The sequence below is a fragment of the Lepidochelys kempii genome, chromosome 1 (genome assembly GCF_965140285.1).
Source record: "Lepidochelys kempii isolate rLepKem1 chromosome 1, rLepKem1.hap1, whole genome shotgun sequence".
In the NCBI taxonomy this organism is placed as follows: Eukaryota; Metazoa; Chordata; order Testudines; family Cheloniidae; genus Lepidochelys; species Lepidochelys kempii.
This window is the reverse complement of record NC_136380.1, coordinates 157858119-157866168: the sequence shown is the minus strand read 5'-3', so window position 1 is coordinate 157866168 and position 8050 is coordinate 157858119.

The window sequence follows — 8050 nt, the reverse complement described above, 5'->3', positions numbered from 1 at the left end:
ATTAGCATGGCTGAGGCTACAGATTGGATGCTTCTCCTCACCTTTCCTCTCCTTAAAATAATCTCTCCCACACACAGCATTTCCAATCTCCCAAGTTAAAAAAAAAACCAATCAACTAACCAACTGGAGGCTCTATCCCTCCCCCCACTACCATCACTCCTCTGCTGAAATTGCCACCATTGCTCCCCTGCCACCTCCTGAAAATGAGCAGCTAGCCCCTCCCCCTCTTTCTCTGCTCCCCACCTCCTCCCCAGGCCCTGGGCCCCTCTATTTCCCAGTCACAGACTCTTACCTGTTGCTTCTTTGCAAACTTAAGCTGATTAGCTCCTTGCTCCGATTTGAGCCCCTGGTGTTGGCCCTGAGATAGGGGTGGCACCTGAACTCAAACACTTTGGAGCAAATCTTCAGCCTCAAAGAGGACTGGGAAGAGAGACTCTAAGCAGGTTCTGATCTCAACCCCGCTCTATCTGTTCAAGGGAGCGCAGAGTCTCAAAGGGGATAAACCCACCTTGTCCTGACTGTACTCTGTGGTTCTGCACTGAAGTGACTAGAATCAGCAAGTTCCCACTCCCCTTCCCGTTTCGCTGTACTTCAATGCCCTCTCCATTGTGCTGCTGGAGAGGAGGAGGAAATTATGCATCTGCCACCAGAATTGGTAGTTTCTTTAAAGAAAGAAGAGATTTTATTTGCGGGACATAGATGGCCCCACTAACCCCTCATTACCAGCTACCACTAACAAGAGGCAATCATCACTGAGTGCTTAGGACAAGAAAAGTTTATGGGTTTTGTCATTATTATTTCTGGGAAAATAATTCCACTTAGTACTGCAAAATCTCTCTAATTTAGGCTCTAAATGCAGTACACGGAGTTCAATGCTTGCAGCCCTCCTTAACATGGAGAAACAGCCAATGGAGACTTGACCTAACTTGGATTATTCTATTTTGACCAGACTAGCCTCCCCTCTTTAGCTGCTGGTGCTATAATATATGATCTCTTGTTGTCTCACTGCCAGAAGCTGACAGGAAGACAACACTGGTCACCACTGACTCAGACCATAGCCCATTGAAAGCAACGGTGCCTAAATACCTCTGAGGATATAGGCCCATGACATTTAGAACAGCCTGATATGACAGCTCTCTGGCTGCTGCAATGTTCAGCTCTGGCCACATGACACTCAGATTAATTTGCCCAGTAATCTCAACTGTGGCCCCTCCTGTCGTAGATTAAGATTCCAGAGGCAAATTAGAGAAACAACAATTTGGCAATGAGTTCTTAATAACTATTAGTCCAAACACTCAACCACTTGGTGATAAGAATAGGATTCATGGCACTTTAGAAAGCAAGAGAACACAGTAAGTGTCTGAAGAAAAATAAAACTTCCTGCTTTAGAAATTAAACAGGATTACATTTTGATGATGCTACAGAGAGTTTTAGTATATTGGGAATGACTAAGAGTTTTTACATGCAAATAATACTGCAGAATGCTACAAAAAAATTGTGTTCCTCTCATTTGTTCATCTAAAGGTCCATATGACAGAGGGAAAACTAAGTGAAAAAATGTTTTTATTAAAGAACTGAAATTTTTATTCAACTAAGAAAGCTGAGAGATACTGTAGTCTCAAAGATCACAAACCACACACCCATGAAAGTTGCTTCATTTCATAGCAAGCTTTGTTTCCATGAGAAGCTTTGGGGCAATGTTAAAATTAACAGATTAATTTGTTCACAGACTTGTTAGCAGAGAGCAGCGGAGTAACTAAATGCAGTTTACAGGTAAAATTTGTCTTGGGCAAGAACTCTGGACATTGTAAAAAGTTTGGAAAACATTGAACACTAATTGAATATAATGTAACTGCCCTATACTGCTCACATGTGGTTATCTCCCATAGTGACCACATGGGCATATCAAGGCTTTAGTCACATGAAACAGGTTAACTCAAGCAGAGCCTGAAATGTGCGAGCCAGCAAAACTAGTGAAAAGTCTTCTTTTTGTTTGTGCTTACTGTTTGGGAATCAGCTATTTTGCAACGTAAGTGCTGCTGGCTTCAGAAATTCCTCTACTGGAAAAGTTCACAATGGGGCATACGTCAGGAAAGCATGAGAGAAGTCAGGATTGCCTTTTGACAAAGGGAAGCAAGTTTACTGTGATGCCCTTATCACCTGCTCAGAAGGCTCATCCCTCTCGCTATTACCATGCTCACATGGCCTAGCCCCAGCTGCTGAAAAACTCAATTCACTCTATTTAAATAAAGCAGCTCTAAGACAGCAAAATTCTCTGATTACCTGGCTCTTATTACCTGGTTGCTATGATACCAGGATTACCCAGATTTAGTGCCACATTCTAGGCTGTGTAATCAGTTGCCATTCCCACTGCACCGGCTTACTCCAAATTGGCTGAATTTGGCCAATTACTTTATCATTCTAGTATTGAACTGGCATTGAATCAGAACAGAGGATTCAAGCTGCTGGATCTCTGTACTTCTGGAATCACAAATGGATCTACCATTTCACCAAGAGGGCAACTGAAAGTTTGGAAATATTAATTTTAATTAAAAGCTTTAGGACATTCTGTCACACACAATGGACCTGATGCTGCAATACATAAATTGGTGGTAGCCTAATGGACATGGGATTGGTCCCACAATCCTAGTCAGATGCACCAACAATTCCTCTGCTGAGCAAAATAAGTATCTTCCTTTTAAAGATGAACTGCAAAGCTGAAATGAAAACAGAGTTAAAGTCCAGAAATGCTAGCCAGGTTGCAGGAGTCCCATTCGGTGTCTAAGTAACTGTAACTTACTTTACCAAAAATACTCTCCTCCATTGTAAAATCCCATGGAATTTCCTGGTTAATAAAGAAATCCCAGAATGCATCTGTCATTGACATCACTCATACCATTAATCTCATGCAGTTCATGATAGCAGAGAGGACTGCAAATGATTAATTCCATTCTTAGAAATCGTGGCCTGGCACCTGTCTCCTGCACTAGCATAAAAACACACCAAATGGAACTAGGTATCTCTCTCTATTCTTAATTTTCATCTCAGGCTTGAATTCTGCCCCACTTCCCTTTCTTCTTTTAGAGAAGTGAGAGAAATAGTGCCTGCACCCCTGTCCACATATCAGACATTTAAAATACACCACACTTTTAATAGATGCCTGTTTACATGAGCAAGCCCAATGGCTTGAGAAAATGTCATCTAATCCCATCATGTAGGTTGTTTCTCACCCTCTGCTCTTGAGTGTTTACTCATTAGTTCCAGAATAGCAGCCGTGTTAGTCTGAATCCTCAAAAAGAAAAGGAGTACTTGTGGCACCTTAGAGACTAACCAATTTATTTGAGCATAAGCTTTCAGTGTGTATGATTACACCCATTGTTTCATGTTCTCTGTGTATATAAAATCTCCCCACTGTATTTTCCACTGCATGCATCCGATGAAGTGAGCTGTAGCCCACAAAAGCTTATGCTCAAATAAATTGGTTAGTCTCTAAGGTGCCACAAGTCCTCCTTTTCTTTTTACTCATTAGTCCACATACCTTGGATGCATCATAAACATATTCAAATCATTCACAATAAAGAGTGGGCAATTAAGAACTCCAACTACAGACCACACCTCCCTGTGTCAAAGCCATTAGGGAGCTGTTGCTGAAACCCTTTAAAACCACATGAGCATCAAGCCCAAACAAGTCAGTTGGCAACTTTTTCTTCTCTGGGACAGTTAAAGATCCACCCATTCACGTCCACATTTAATTGAATTCATTGTTGAGTTCCCATTAAAACCATTTTTAAAACTAAAGAAACAATTGTAGGAAGGTACCCTACTGCATCACAGACATTTTCACAAAAGGTAGAGTAAGGTGGATTATGCAAATAATTGTCTGAATGGTCATGTTCTTGTGGTGTTCACTTTTCATGAACAGCTGAGGCCAAAAATGTTCATGGAAAAGGAATTTTAAAGCCATGTGTGTAAGTATTGCTGGAAATCAAATTATAAATTTTCAGTAGAAGTGCTTGCACATTCATTCAATGGAAGAATAGGAAAAATACCATGAGATCTAACTGATCACTCACAATTAGGCAACATGGCTCAAATTTGGAATATTACCATTCAATCCAGAGTAAAAAGTTCAAAAAGATCAAATAAATTCCAATAAATGCAAGAATAATGTTGTATGCAGGCATTATACAGGCAGAAAAGGGAAGCTAAGATCAAACTGAAAAGGAGTACTTGTGGCACCTTAGAGACTAACCAATTTATTTGAGCATGAGCTTTCGTGAGCTACAGCTCACGAAAGCTCATGCTCAAATAAATTGGTTAGTCTCTAAGGTGCCACAAGTACTCCTTTTCTTTTTGCGAATACAGACTAACACGGCTGTTACTCTGAAACCTAAGATCAAACTGTTTATTGCAATTCATACTGTTTATTGCAATTTAGCTCTACCCAGGTGCTTAATATTCTAATTTTTGCAAGATGTTGCTTACAAGTAGGGTTTTTTGTTTTTGTTTTTTGCAAATATTGCAGGTGTTTTGCAACAACAGAGACTGTAGATCTAAGCTCCCTCCCTCCCCTGGAGTAAGTAAACGATCTTACACAATCAGTTAGGTTATGTTTATGCGATTATAAAGGGGAATTTGAAAGAAGTCATCAGCAGGATAGACAGTAAGTACTTGGCTGGAATTTGTAAAATCCCTGCCAGCTCCTGACTGGGGAAAAAAACCTTCTCCTGGACACAAAATAAACACAGAAGTGGCAAAAACAATCGCAAGAGATCCGTGGAAAGGGACATAAGATAAATGATAAAAAATAAAGAGCCTAGTGCATGATAATACAAAAGATCCATTGGACAAAATGTATCAAAATTCGTTGCCTCAGTGGCTGAAGAAACACAAGATGAAACAATCCACCTTTGGGAATCATTTCAAAGCAGGGTCTCCGTGCACCATAAATACTGCACATAAATTGCCAGATTCTCAAACGTCATAAAGCAATGTCATTCCAATGATTATAAATTCTCAGGACCAGTTCAAGTGATGAAATAGGCTTTTCCTTTTCACCACCATTAGACGGATACCAAGCTTAGGACCATTGGACCAGATCCTCAGTTGTTGTAAATTGGTGTTACTATATCAAATCAATGCTAGATTGATGGCAATGAGAAGTAGTGAATTTCTCTTTGCATGGAGTCGAAACAACACAGAGAACAGCTTAAGCTAAGCTCTGCCCTTCACTGCCAATGCGTTAGCCACGTTTTGGATGGATTCCCCACGTGGATGAAGGGTAGTTTGGTCCCAAACCAATTCAGTTCTTCTTCACTGGCAGTCTCAGCACAATGAGTGATGCTAGCGCAATAAAGGAGAAAGAAAAGGAGTACTTGTGGCACCTTAGAGACTAACCAATTTATTTGAGCATAAGCTTTCGTGAGCTACAGCTCACTTCATCGGATGCATACCGTGAAGTATGAAGTGAGCTGTAGCTCACGAAAGCTCATGCTCAAATAAATTGGTTAGTCTCTAAGGTGCCACAAGTACTCCTTTTCTTTTTGCGAATACAGACTAACACGGCTGTTACTCTGAAACCTGCAATAAAGGAGGTTAGAGATAAGGCAGGACTTGTATATGAAGCTGTGCCAACAGAAGCTCTCTTCTGTGGCATAGCTACATCTACCCTAGGGGCTTCATTAGCATTGGTGTGTGTCTTTAGGGGTGTCATCCTCACACCCCTGACTGCTGTAGCTGCTGGTATAGATTTAAAGTGTAGGCCAGGCCTGAGGGTGAAATTTTATATACATGGAAATTATGTCCAGGGATCTAAGAATTTTTAAAAAAAAACAACTGTTATTTCACATATATAGCAAGTCATGGTGCTCTGGTCTCTACACACTCATGGACTAGATCCTCAGGTGGTGTAAATTGAAGTCAAAGGAGCTACACTGATTTGCACCAGCTGAGAATCAAGTTTTCATGCTTTTCCGCATGTGAGATGTTCACCTGGATAACATGACTTTAAACATTGCATTCTGTTGCTGGACGATGACACTTGGGATTTTTTTTCTGACCAATTTACATTAAAAATACATTTAAAGGCCCAGTTTTCAAAAGGTTATATGGGGGCACAGGGCCTACATTTTTATGCAGCCACATCAAAATTGCAGCCTGGTGGACACATACAACATTTTTGGCAGTTTACCTCTGCATGTGCACTGGAAGAGGCAAATGCATAAAGAAACCGGCAGCCTCCTATTATGCAAATACAAATGCATATGCAAATAAGTGACAGATCAAGACTGCTAGCATCTCTCGAAGTCTGAAAGCAGGAGACAAACCGATCTTTTCTCCAGCCAATATCCATCTCTTGGTCAATTTGGTAGTCCTCTGCAAAATACACAGCTCTTCCCCCTCAGTTCCCAGGGCAGGAGAGTAATCTTCTGCCAAACCAAGGTAGGGTTTGTGGGGCATCAAAAGCAAGATTCAATGCTGAGACCTTGCATTCCTGAAAAGATCTCGAAACTCGAGAGACCTGATGGACAGAACACCTTGATATGTAGCACAACTGGCAGCCTAGACACTCCCTTCCGAACACCATCATTGTCTTGCCCCTCCCCAGCCCCACATTCCCATGCCCTTCCTACTCCCTGCCCCCTAAAATTCCTGTCCCCCACATTCCTGTCTCCAGTCTGTTCCTGCATCCCCACATTCCCCTGCATCCAGTCTCTCTCTTCTCCTTCACACTTCCTGTGTCTCCTGCCTGGGTCGCACACGGCAAGTAGGGAAAGCTATCTTCACTAGCTTCAATCTCATTGGAAACAATGGTGGATGGTAGCACTATTTAGCAGGAGCAGTCTCATTTCCACCTGCAAATGATGTCGGGAGGGGGCAGCCATCTCAGCAGAGACGAGCCTGGCTTCAGTCCCACTACGAACTAAAGATGGTAGTTGCCTTTGCTAAGAAATGACCAGTTACAAGCAAGCCCCAGCTTTCTCCTGAACATCTTTAAATAAACAACCCCCAACTAGTCTTATTTATGACATACTGTATTTAAAACAGACTAAAAATTCAGAGGCAGCTGTTAAATTCTCTTACAACTGTTGGTGCTCTAGTTAAGCCCAAATCTTTTTGAAGATTTAGATTTACATTCCTAAATTAATTCCTCAAATTAAAATTTAAAAGGTTAATCTTGAAGGAAAAAATGGAACCGCTACAAATGCCAGAATCCTCTGTGCTTGCTGTAGTGCCTTACTGGGCCTAGGGCCTCTCTCGGCTCAAGGGGACTCAGATGGAATGCTTGTCTACTAGGAGAGAACCAAGCTGAAACCATTTGCATTGCATAGACCACGGTACTGTCAGATACCATCACTTGATTACCACAGATGTGGGCTGGATTCTGACATTACCTACAGGTGAAAGACTCAATTACCAGCCCTCTAAAACAGCTATTCCTCTCATTTAGTAATGTAATAAAAATGCCTGTAACGTCCTATGGACGTAAGTTTTAAATGAAGTCTAAAATCCACAAATCATACAGAAATAAGCGAAGTTGATATGTCAGAGTGTCTCAGAAGAAAAAGCCCTGCAGAATCAAGATACAATACACATAAGACAAAAATATTTTAAAACATTTTTATTTAAATATTAAATAACACATCAATCATTTTGGTGTACATTTTTCATTTTAACATAAGAAATAAAATGATCTGTTCAGTCATGGTAAAAAATAAAACTATACATCTTAATTAAACCAATCACATAGTGTCTTTAAATAGCCTATTGCATTGCAGTCTGCAGAACAGCACTGTCAAGATATCTACAAAAACCAAAACATTAAAAGTGACCTCTTTCTGCTCCAGGAATAATTCCAAAGAGGTTCTACACCAACTGGAAAAGGAAAAACAAACAGAAAAACCTATGAAAGTAAAGTGCTTGTCATTGCTTAGAACAGGAAACAAAAGACTTTCTGTGGCCTTTGATCTATGGCATTAAAACAAATATTGAAAAGAAAACAATTCTGTGTATTAAGTACTTGTGCTATCTCATGTGACAAAGATGGCAA